This window comes from Sturnus vulgaris, unplaced genomic scaffold, assembly GCF_052056855.1.
Source record: "Sturnus vulgaris isolate bStuVul1 unplaced genomic scaffold, bStuVul1.hap1 Scaffold_138, whole genome shotgun sequence".
NCBI lineage: Eukaryota > Metazoa > Chordata > Aves > Passeriformes > Sturnidae > Sturnus > Sturnus vulgaris.
The window spans coordinates 402,761-415,767 of record NW_028276062.1 but is presented as its reverse complement, the minus strand read 5'-3'; positions in this window follow the sequence as shown (position 1 = coordinate 415,767).

The following is a 13,007-nucleotide window of genomic DNA, read 5'->3' as shown; positions in this document are numbered from 1 at the left end:
AAAATTCCAGTCTGTGGTCACAATTCCACTATGGAATCACAATTGCAGTTCAAAGCTCAGGGTCACAATTCCAGTCTGAGGTCACAATTCCAGTTTAGAATTACAATTGCAGATCAAGGCTTGAGCTCACTATTCCAGTTTGGAATCACAAGTTCATTTCTATATCACAATTCCTTTCTAAGCTCACAATACCTGTTTGGAATCACAATTCCACTTCTATGTCCCCATTCCAATCTGTGGTCACAATTCCGGTTTGGAATCACAAATGCAGTGCAAGGCTAGAGGTCACATTTCCACTGTGGAATCACAATTGCAGTTCAAAGCTCAGGGTCAAAATTCCAGCCTGAGCTCACAATTCCAGTTTGGAATCACAATTCCTCTACTATGCCACAATTAGAGACTGAGGGCAGAATTTCAGTTTGGAATCACAATTCCATTTGATGTCATAATTCTAGTCTGAGCTCACAATTCCAGTTTGGAATCAAAACTGCAAATCAAGGCTTGAGGTCCCAATTCCAGTCTGAGGTCACAATTCCAGTTTGCAATCACAATTGCAGTGCAAGGCTAGAGGTCACAATTCCACTATGGAATCACAATTGCAGTTCAAAGCTCAGGGTCACAATTCCAGTCTGAGGTCACAATTCCAGTTTGGAATTACAATTGCAGATCAAGGCTTGAGCTCACAATTCCAGTTTGGAATCACAATTCCTCTACTATGTCACAATTAGAGACTGAGGGCAGAATTCCAGTTTGGAATCACAATTCCATTTTATGTCACAATTCCAGTCGGAACTCACAATTCCAGTTTGGAATCAAAATTGCAGATCAAGGATTGAGCTCAAAATTCCAGTTTGGAATCACAAGTTCATTTCTATATCAGAAGTCCTTGCTTTACTCACAATACAAGTTTGGAATCACAATTCCGCTTTTATATCTCCATTCCAGTCTGCGGTCACAATTTCGATTTAGAATCACAATTGCAGTGCAAGGCTAGAGGTCACTATTACACTATGGAATCACAATTGCAGTTCAAAGCTCAGGGTCACAATTCCAATCTGAGGTCACAATTCCAGTTTGGAATTACAATTGCAGATCAAGGCTTGAGCTCACAATTCCAGTTTGGAATCACAAGTTCATTTCTATATCACAATTCCTTTCAAAGCTCACAATTCCTGATTGGAATCAAAATTCCTCTACTATGTCACAATTAGAGACAGAGGGCAGAATTCCAGTTTGGAATCACAATTCCATTTCATGTCAAAATTCCAGTCTGAGCTCACAATTCCAGTTTGGAATCAAAATTGCACATCAAGGCTTGAGATTCCAATTACAGTCTGCGGTCACAATTCCCAACTGGAATCACAATTGCATTGGAATGCTAGATGCCACAATTCCACTATGGAATCAGAATTGCAGTTCAAAGCTCAGGGTCACAATTCCAGTCTGATGTCAAAATTCCAGTTTGGAATTACAATTGCAGATCAAAGCTTGAGCTCACAATTCCAGTTTGGAATCACAATTTCATTTCTATATCACAATTCCTTGCTGAGCTCACAATACATGATTGGAATCACAATTCCACTTCCATATCCCCATTCCATTCTGCGGTCACAATTCCGATTTAGAATCACAACTGCAGTGCAGGCTATAATCACTATTCCACTATGGAATCACAATTGCAATTCAAAGATCAGAGTCACAATTCCAGTCTGAGGCCACAATTCCAGTTTGGAATTACAATTGCAGATTAAGGCTTGAGCTCAAAATTCCAGTTTGGGATGAAAAGTCCATTTGATGTCACAATTCCAGTCTGAGCTCACAATTCTATTTTGGAAACTAAATTGCAGATAAAGGCTTTAGTTCCCAGTTCCAGTCTGCGGTCAAAATTCCGGTTTGGAATCACAATTGCAGTGCAAGGCTAGAGGTCACAATTCCACTATGGAATCACAATTGCAGTTCAAAGCTCAGGGTCACAATTCCAGTCTGAGGTCACAATTCCTGTCTGCAATTAGAATACCAGATCAAGGATTGAGCTCACAATTCCAGTTTGGAATCACAATTCCATTTTATGTCACAATTCCAGTCTGAGCTCACAATTCCAGTTTGGAATAAAAATTGCACATCAAGACTTGAGGTACCAAATACAGCCTGAGGTCACAATTCCGGTTTGGAATCACAATTGCAGTGCAAGGCTAGCGGTCGTAATTCCACTATGGTATAAAAATTGCAGATAAAGGCTTGAGGTCCCAATTCCAGTCTGAGGTCACAATTCCAGTTTGGAATTACAATTGCAGATCAAATCTTGAGCTCACAATTCCAGTTTGGAATCACAAGTTCATTTCTATAACACAATTCCTTGCTGAGCTCACAATACCTGTTTGGAATCACAATTCCACTTCTATGTCCCCATTCCAATCTGCGTTCACAATTCCAGTTTGGAATCGCAATTGCAGTGTAAGGCTAGAGGTATCAATTCCACTATGGAATCACAATTGCAGTTCAAAGCTCAGTGTCACAATTCCAGTCTGAGGTCACAATTCCACTATGGAATCACAATTGCAGTTCAAAGCTCAGGGTCGCAATTCCAGTCTGAGTTCACAATTCCAGTTTGGAATCAAAATTGCAGATCAAGGCTTGAGGTCCCAATTACAGTCTGCGGTCACAATTCTGGTTTGGAATCACAATTGCAGTGCAAGGCTTGCGGTCACAATTCCGATTTGGAATCACAATTTCATTTCTGTATCACAATTACTTTCTAAGCTCACAATTCCTGATTGGAATCACAATTTCACTACTATGTCACAATTAGAGACTGAGGGCAGAATTCCAGTTTGGAATCAAAATTGCAGATCAAGGCTTGGAGGTCCCAATTCCAGTCTGCGGTCACAATTCCGGATTGGAATGAGAATTGCTGTGCAAGGCTTGAGGTCACAATTCCACTATGGAATCACAATTGCATTTCAAAGATCAAGGTCACAATTCCAATCTGAGGTCACAATTCCAGTTTGGAATTACAATTGCAGATCAAGGCTTGAGCTCACAATTCCAGTTTGGGATCACAAATCCATTTTATGTCACAATTCCCGTCTGAGCTCAAAATTCCAGTTTGGAATCAAAATTGCAGATCAAGGCTTGTGGTCCCAATTCCAGTCTGAGCTCAAAATTCCGGTTTGGAATCACAACTGCAGTGAAAGGCTAGATGTCACATTTCCACTATGCATTCAGAAATGCAATTCAAAGCTAAGGGTCACAATTCAAGTCTGAGGTCACAATTCCAGTTTGGAATTACAATTGCAGATCAACGCTTGAGCTCACAATTCCAGTTTGGAATCACAGTTTCATTTCTAAATCACAATTCCTTTCTAAGCTCACAATTCCTGATTGGAATCCCAATTCCTCTACTATGTCACAATTAGAGACTGAGGGCAGAATTGCAGTTTGGAATCACAATTCCATTTGATGTCACAGTTCCAGTCTGAGCTCACAATTCCAGTTTGGAATCAAAATTGCACATCAAGGCTTGAGGTTCCAATTACCGTCTGCAGTCACAATTCAGAATTGGAATCACAATTGCAGCGCAAGTCTTGATATCACATTTCAACTATGGAATGAGAAATGTAATTCAAAGCTCAGGGTCACAATTCCAGTCTGAGGACACAATTCCGGTTTGCAATTACAATAGCAGATCAAGGCTTGAGCTCACAATTCCAGTTTGGAATCACAATTTCATTTCTATATCACAATTCCTTACTGAGCTCACAATACATGTTTGGAATCACAATTCCACTTCTATGGCCCCATTCCAATCTGTGGTCACAATTCCGGTTTGGAATCACAATTCCATGTTATGTCATAATTTCAGTCTGAGCTCACAATTCCAGTTTGGAATCACAATTACATCTCAAGGCTTGAGGTAAAAATTCCAGTCTAAGATCACAATCCGGGTTTGGAATCACAATTCCATTATGGAATCACAATTGCAGTTCAAAGCTCAGGGTCACAATTCCAGTCTGAGGTCACAATTCCAGTTTGGATTTACAATTGCAGATCACATCTTGAGCTCACAATTCCAGTTTGGAATCACAAGTTCATTTCTATATCACAATTCCTTGCTGAGCTCACTATACATGTTTGGAATCACAATTCCACCTCTATGTCCCCATTCCAATCTGAGATCACAATTCTGGTTTGGAATCACAATTGCAGTGCAAGGCTAGATATCAAAATTTCGATATGGAATCACAATTGCAGTTCAAAGCTCAGGGTCACAATTCCAGTCTGAGGTCACAATTCTAGTATGGAATTACAATTGCAGATCAAGGCTTGAGCTCACAATTCCAGTTTGGAATCACAATTTCATTTCCATATCACAATTCCTTTCTAAGCTCACAATTCCTGATTGGAATCACAATTCCTCTACTATGTCACAATTAGAGACTGAGGGCAGAATTGCAGTTTGGAATCACAATTCCATTTGATGTCACAATTCCAGTGTGAGCTCACAATTCCAGTTTTGAATCAAAATTGCACATCAAGGCTTGAGATTCCAATTACAGTCTGCGGTCACAATTCCCAACTGGAATCACAATTGCAGTGCAAGGATAGATGTCACATTTCCACTATGGAATCAGAAATGCAGTTCAAAGCTCAGGGTCACAATTCCAGTCTGAGCTCACAATTCCAGTTTGGAATCACAATTACAGATCAAGGCTTGAGGTCCCAATCAGAGTTTGCGGTCACAATTCCGGTTTGGAATCACAATTGCAGTGCAAGGCTTGAGGTCACAATTCCAGTTTGGAATCACAATTTCATTTCTATATCAGAATTCCTTTCTAAACTCACAGTTCCTGATTGGAATCACAATTCCTCTACTATGTCACAATTAGAGACTGAGGGCAGAATTCCAGTTTGGAATCACAATTCTATTTGATGTCACAATTCCAGTCTGAGCTCACAATTCCAGTTTGGAATCAAAATGGCAGATCAAGGCTTGAGGTTCCAATTACCGTCTGTGGTCACAATTCCCGATTGGAATCACAATTGCAGCGCAAGTCTTGATATCACATTTCAACTATGGAATGAGAAATGTAATTCAAAGCTCAGGGTCACAATTCCAATCTGAGCTCCCAATTCCAGTTTGGAATCAAAATGGCAGATCAAGGCTTGAGGTCCCAATTCCAGTCTGCGTTCAAAATTCCAGTTTGGAATCACAATTGCAGTGCAAGGCTTGAGGTCACAATTCCACTATGGAATCAGAATTGCCGTTCAAAGCTCAGGGTCACAATTCCAGTCTGAGGTCAGAATTCCGGTTTGCAATTACAATAGCAGATCAAGGCTTGAGCTCACAATTCCAGTTTGGAATCACAATTTCATTTCTATATCACAATTCCTTGCTGAGCTCACAATACATGATTGGAATCACAATTCCACTTCTATGTCCCCATTCCAATCTGCGGTCACAATTCCGATTTAGAATCACAACTGCAGTGCCGGCTATAATCACTATTCCACTATGGAATCACAATTGCAATTCAAAGATCAGAGTCACAATTCCAGTCTGAGGCCACAATTCCAGTTTGGAATTACAATTGCAGATTAAGGCTTGAGCTCAAAATTCCAGTTTGGGATGAAAAGTCCATTTGATGTCACAATTCCAGTCTGAGCTCACAATTCTATTTTGGAAACTAAATTGCAGATAAAGGCTTTAGTTCCCAGTTCCAGTCTGCGGTCAAAATTCCGGTTTGGAATCACAATTGCAGTGCAAGGCTAGAGGTCACAATTCCACTATGGAACCACAATTGCAGTTCAAAGCTCAGGGTCACAATTCCAGTCTGAGGTCACAATTCCTGTCTGCAATTAGAATATCAGATCAAGGATTGAGCTCACAATTCCAGTTTGGAATCACAATTCCATTTTATGTCACAATTCCAGTCTGAGCTCACAATTCCTGTCTGCAATTAGAATATCAGATCAAGGATTGAGCTCACAATTCCAGTTTGGAATCACAATTCCATTTTATGTCACAATTCCAGTCTGAGCTCACAATTCCAGTTTGGAATAAAAATTGCACATCAAGACTTGAGGTACCAAATACAGCCTGAGGTCACAATTCTAGTTTGGAATCACAATTGCAGTCCAAGGCTAGCGGTCGTAATTCCACTATGGTATAAAAATTGCAGATAAAGGCTTGAGGTCCCAATTCCAGTCTGAGCTCACAATTCCAGTTTGGAATCACAAGTTCATTTCTATATCACAATTTTTTTCTAAGCTCACAATACCTCTTTGGAATCACAATTGCCGATCATTGATTGATGTCAAAATTCCAATCTGATCTCAGAATTCCAGTTTGGAATGAAAAGTCCATTTGATGTCACAATTCCAGTCTGAGCTCACAATTCCAGTTTGGAATCAAAATTATATTTCAAGGCTTGAGGTCCCAATTCCAGTCTGCGGTCACAATTCCGGTTTGGAATCACAATTGCAGTGCAAGGCTAGAGGTCAAAATTTCGCTATGGAATCACAATTGCAGTTCAAGGCTCAGTGTCACAATTCCAGTCTGAGGTCACAGTTCCAGTTTGGAATTAGAATTGTAGATCAACGCTTGAGCTCACAATTCCAGTTTGGAATCACAATTTCATTTCTATATAACAATTCCATTCTAAGCTCACAGTTCCTGATTGGAATCACAATTCCTCTACTATGCCACAATTAGAGACTGAGGGCAGAATTCCAGTTTGGAATCACAATTCCATTTGATGTCACAATTCCCGTCTGAGCTCACAATTCCAGTTTGGAATCAAAATTGCAGATCAAGGCTTGAGGTCCCAATTCCAGTCTGAGCTCAAAATTCCGGTTTGGAATCACAACTGCAGTGAAAGGCTAGATGTCACATTTCCACTATGCATTCAGAAATGCAATTCAAAGCTAAGGGTCACAATTCCAGTCTGAGGTCACAATTCCAGTTTGGAATTACAATTGCAGATCAAGGCTTGAGCTCACAATTCCAGTTTGGAATCACAGTTTCATTTCTATATCACAATTCCTTTCTAAGCTCACAATTCCTGATTGGAATCACAATTCCTCTACTATGTCACAATTAGAGACTGAGGGCAGAATTGCAGTTTGGAATCACAATTCCATTTGATGTCACAGTTCCAGTCTGAGCTCACAATTCCAGTTTGGAATCAAAATGGCAGATCAAGGCTTGAGGTTCCAATTACCGTCTGCAGTCACAATTCAGAATTGGAATCACAATTGCAGCGCAAGTCTTGATATCACATTTCAACTATGGAATGAGAAATGTAATTCAAAGCTCAGGGTCACAATTCCAGTCTGAGGACACAATTCCGGTTTGCAATTACAATAGCAGATCAAGGCTTGAGCTCACAATTCCAGTTTGGAATCACAATTTCATTTCTATATCACAATTCCTTACTGAGCTCACAATACATGTTTGGAATCACAATTCCACTTCTATGGCCCCATTCCAATCTGTGGTCACAATTCCGGTTTGGAATCACAATTCCATGTTATGTCATAATTTCAGTCTGAGCTCACAATTCCAGTTTGGAATCACAATTACATCTCAAGGCTTGAGGTAAAAATTCCAGTCTGAGATCACAATCCCGGTTTGGAATCACAATTGCAGTGCAAGGCTAGAGGTCACAATTCCATTATGGAATCACAATTGCAGTTCAAAGCTCAGGGTCACAATTCCAATCTGAGGTCACAATTCCAGTTTGGATTTACAATTGCAGATCACATCTTGAGCTCACAATTCCATTTTGGAATCACAAGTTCATTTCTATATCACAATTCCTTGCTGAGCTCACTATACATGTTTGGAATCACAATTCCACCTCTATGTCCCCATTCCAATCTGAGATCACAATTCTGGTTTGGAATCACAATTGCAGTGCAAGGCTAGATATCAAAATTTCGATATGGAATCACAATTGCAGTTCAAAGCTCAGGGTCACAATTCCAGTCTGAGGTCACAATTCTAGTATGGAATTACAATTGCAGATCAAGGCTTGAGCTCACAATTCCAGTTTGGAATCACAATTTCATTTCCATATCACAATTCTTTTCTAAGCTCACAATTCCTGATTGGAATCACAATTCCTCTATTATGTCACAATTAGAGACTGAGGGCAGAATTGCAGTTTGGAATCACAATTCCATTTGATGTCACAATTCCAGTGTGAGCTCACAATTCCAGTTTTGAATCAAAATTGCACATCAAGGCTTGAGATTCCAATTACAGTCTGCGGTCACAATTCCCAACTGGAATCACAATTGCAGTGCAAGGATAGATGTCACATTTCCACTATGGAATCAGAAATGCAGTTCAAAGCTCAGGGTCACATTTCCAGTCTGAGCTCACAATTCCAGTTTGGAATCACAATTACAGATCAAGGCTTGAGGTCCCAATCAGAGTTTGCGGTCACAATTCCGGTTTGGAATCACAATTGCAGTGCAAGGCTTGAGGTCACAATTCCAGTTTGGAATCACAATTTCATTTCTATATCACAATTCCTTTCTAAACTCACAGTTCCTGATTGGAATCACAATTCCTCTACTATGTCACAATTAGAGACTGAGGGCAGAATTCCAGTTTGGAATCACAATTCTATTTGATGTCACAATTCCAGTCTGAGCTCACAATTCCAGTTTGGAATCAAAATGGCAGATCAAGGCTTGAGGTCCCAATTCCAGTCTGCGGTGACAATTCCGGTTTGGAATCACAATTGCAGTGCAAGGCTAGAGGTCACAATTCCACTATGGAATCAAAATTGCAGTTCAAAGCTCAGGGTCACAATTCCAGTCTGAGGTCACAATTCCAGTTTGGAATTACAATTGCAGATCAAATCTTGAGCTCACTATTCCAGTTTGGAATCACAAGTTCATTTCTATAACACAATTCCTTGCTGAGCTCACAATACATGTTTGGAATCACAATTCCACTTCTATGTCCCCATTCCAATCTGCGGTCACAATTTCGGTTTGGAATCACAATTGCAGCGCATGGCTAGAGGTCACAATTGCATTATGGAATCAAAATTGCAGTTCAAAGCTCAGCGTCAGAATTCCAGTCTGAGGCCACAATTCCAGTTTGGAATTACAATTGCAGATCAAGGCTTGAGCTCACAATACCTGTTTGGAATCACAATTGCCGATCAATGATTGATGTCAAAATTCCAGTCTGTTCTCAGAATTTCAGTTTGGAATCACAATTCCATTTGATGTCACAATTCCCGTCTGAGCTCACAATTCCAGTTTGGAATCAAAATTGCCGATCAAGGCTTGAGCTCACCATTCCAGTTTGGAATCACAAGTTCATTTCTATATATGAATTTTTTTCTAAGCTCACAATACCTGTTTGGAATCACAATTGCCGATCAATGATTGATGTCAAAATTCCAGTCTGTTCTCAGAATTTCAGTTTGGAATCAAAATTCCATTTGATGTCACAATTCCAGTCTGAGCTCACAATTCCAGTTTGGAATCAAAATTGCAGATCAAGGCTTGAGCTCACCATTTCAGTCTGCGTTCACAATTCCAGTTTGGAATCACAATTGCAGTGTAAGGCTAGAGGTATCAATTCCACTATGGAATCACAATTGCATTTCAAAACTCAGAGTCACAATTCCAGTCTGAGGTCACAATTCCACTATGGAATCACAATTGCAGTTCAAAGCTCAGGGTCACAATTCCAGTCTGAGTTCACAATTCCAGTTTGGAATCAAAATTGCAGATCAAGGCTTGAGGTTCCAATTACCGTCTGTGGTCACAATTCCCGATTGGAATCACAATTGCAGCGCAAGTCTTGATATCACATTTCAACTATGGAATGAGAAATGTAATTCAAAGCTCAGGGTCACAATTCCAATCTGAGCTCCCAATTCCAGTTTGGAATCAAAATGGCAGATCAAGGCTTGAGGTCCCAATTCCAGTCTGCGTTCAAAATTCCAGTTTGGAATCACAATTGCAGTGCAAGGCTTGAGGTCACAATTCTACTATGGAATCAGAATTGCCGTTCAAAGCTCAGGGTCACAATTCCAGTCTGAGGTCACAATTCCGGTTTGCAATTACAATAGCAGATCAAGGCTTGAGCTCACAATTCCAGTTTGGAATCACAATTTCATTTCTATATCACAATTCCTTGCTGAGCTCACAATACATGATTGGAATCACAATTCCACTTCCACATCCCCATTCCATTCTGCGGTCACAATTCCGATTTAGAATCACAACTGCAGTGCAGGCTATAATCACTATTCCACTATGGAATCACAATTGCAATTCAAAGATCAGAGTCACAATTCCAGTCTGAGGCCACAATTCCAGTTTGGAATTACAATTGCAGATTAAGGCTTGAGCTCAAAATTCCAGTTTGGGATGAAAAGTCCATTTGATGTCACAATTCCAGTCTGAGCTCACAATTCTATTTTGGAAACTAAATTGCAGATAAAGGCTTTAGTTCCCAGTTCCAGTCTGCGGTCAAAATTCCGGTTTGGAATCACAATTGCAGTGCAAGGCTAGAGGTCACAATTCCACTATGGAATCACAATTGCAGTTCAAAGCTCAGGGTCACAATTCCAGTCTGAGGTCACAATTCCTGTCCGCAATTAGAATATCAGATCAAGGATTGAGCTCACAATTCCAGTTTGGAATCACAATTCCATTTTATGTCACAATTCCAGTCTGAGCTCACAATTCCAGTTTGGAATAAAAATTGCACATCAAGACTTGAGGTACCAAATACAGCCTGAGGTCACAATTCCGGTTTGGAATCACAATTGCAGTGCAAGGCTAGCGGTCGTAATTCCACTATGGTATAAAAATTGCAGATAAAGGCTTGAGGTCCCAATTCCAGTCTGAGGTCACAATTCCAGTTTGGAATTACAATTGCAGATCAAGGCTTGAGCTCACAATTCCAGTTTGGAATCACAAGTTCATTTCTATATCACAATTTTTTTCTAAGCTCACAATACCTCTTTGGAATCACAATTGCCGATCATTGATTGATGTCAAAATTCCAATCTGATCTCAGAATTCCAGTTTGGAATGAAAAGTCCATTTGATGTCACAATTCCAGTCTGAGCTCTCAATTCCAATTTGGAATCAAAATTATATTTCAAGGCTTGAGGTCCCAATTCCAGTCTGCGGTCACAATTCCAGTTTGGAATCACAATTGCAGTGCAAGGCTAGAGGTCACAATTTGGCTATGGAATCACAATTGCAGTTCAAGGCTCAGTGTCACAATTCCAGTCTGAGGTCACAGTTCCAGTTTGGAATTAGAATTGTAGATCAACGCTTGAGCTCACAATTCCAATTTGGAATCACAAGTTCATTTCTATATCACAATTCCATTCTAAGCTCACAGTTCCTGATTGGAATCACAATTCCTCTACTATGCCACAATTAGAGACTGAGGGCAGAATTCCAGTTTGGAATCACAATTCCATTTGATGTCACAATTCCCGTCTGAGCTCACAATTCCAGTTTGGAATCAAAATTGCAGATCAAGGCTTGTCGTCCCAATTCCAGTCTGAGCTCAAAATTCCGGTTTGGAATCACAACTGCAGTGAAAGGCTAGATGTCACATTTCCACTATGCATTCAGAAATGCAATTCAAAGCTAAGGGTCACAATTCAAGTCTGAGGTCACAATTCCAGTTTGGAATTAGAATTGTAGATCAACGCTTGAGCTCACAATTCCAGTTTGGAATCACAATTTCATTTCTATATCACAATTCCTTTCTAAGCTCACAATTCCTGATTGGAATCACAATTCCTCTACTATGTCACAATTAGAGACTGAGGGCAGAATTCCAGTTTGGAATCACAATTCCATTTGATGTCACAATTCCCGTCTGAGCTCACAATTCCAGTTTGGAATCAAAATTGCAGATCAAGGCTTGTCGTCCCAATTCCAGTCTGAGCTCAAAATTCCGGTTTGGAATCACAACTGCAGTGAAAGGCTAGAGGTCACAATTTCGCTATGGAATCACAATTGCAGTTCAAGGCTCAGTGTCACAATTCCAGTCTGAGGTCACAGTTCCAGTTTGGAATTAGAATTGTAGATCAACGCTTGAGCTCACAATTCCAGTTTGGAATCACAATTTCATTTCTATATCACAATTCCATTCTAAGCTCACACTTCCTGATTGGAATCACAATTCCTCTACTATGCCACAATTAGAGACTGAGGGCAGAATTCCAGTTTGGAATCACAATTCCATGTTATGTCATAATTCCAGTCTGAGCTCACAATTCCGGTTTGGAATCACAACTGCAGTGAAAGGCTAGATGTCACATTTCCACTATGCATTCAGAAATGCAATTCAAAGCTAAGGGTCACAATTCCAGTCTGAGGTCACAATTCCAGTTTGGAATTACAATTGCAGATCAAGGCTTGAGCTCACAATTCCAGTTTGGAATCACAATTTCATTTCTATATCACAATTCCTTTCTAAGCTCACAATTCCTGATTGGAATCACAATTCCTCTATTATGTCACAATTAGAGACTGAGGGCAGAATTGCAGTTTGGAATCACAATTCCATTTGATGTCACAATTCCAGTGTGAGCTCACAATTCCAGTTTTGAATCAAAATTGCAGATCAAGGCTTGAGATTCCAATTACAGTCTGCGGTCACAATTCCCAACTGGAATCACAATTGCAGTGCAAGGATAGATGTCACATTTCCACTATGGAATCAGAAATGCAGTTCAAAGCTCAGGGTCACATTTCCAGTCTGAGCTCACAATTCCAGTTTGGAATCACAATTACAGATCAAGGCTTGAGGTCCCAATCAGAGTTTGCGGTCACAATTCCGGTTTGGAATCACAATTGCAGTGCAAGGCTTGAGGTCACAATTCCAGTTTGGAATCACAATTTCATTTCTATATCACAATTCCTTTCTAAACTCACAGTTCCTGATTGGAATCACAATTCCTCTACTATGTCACAATTAGAGACTGAGGGCAGAATTCCAGTTT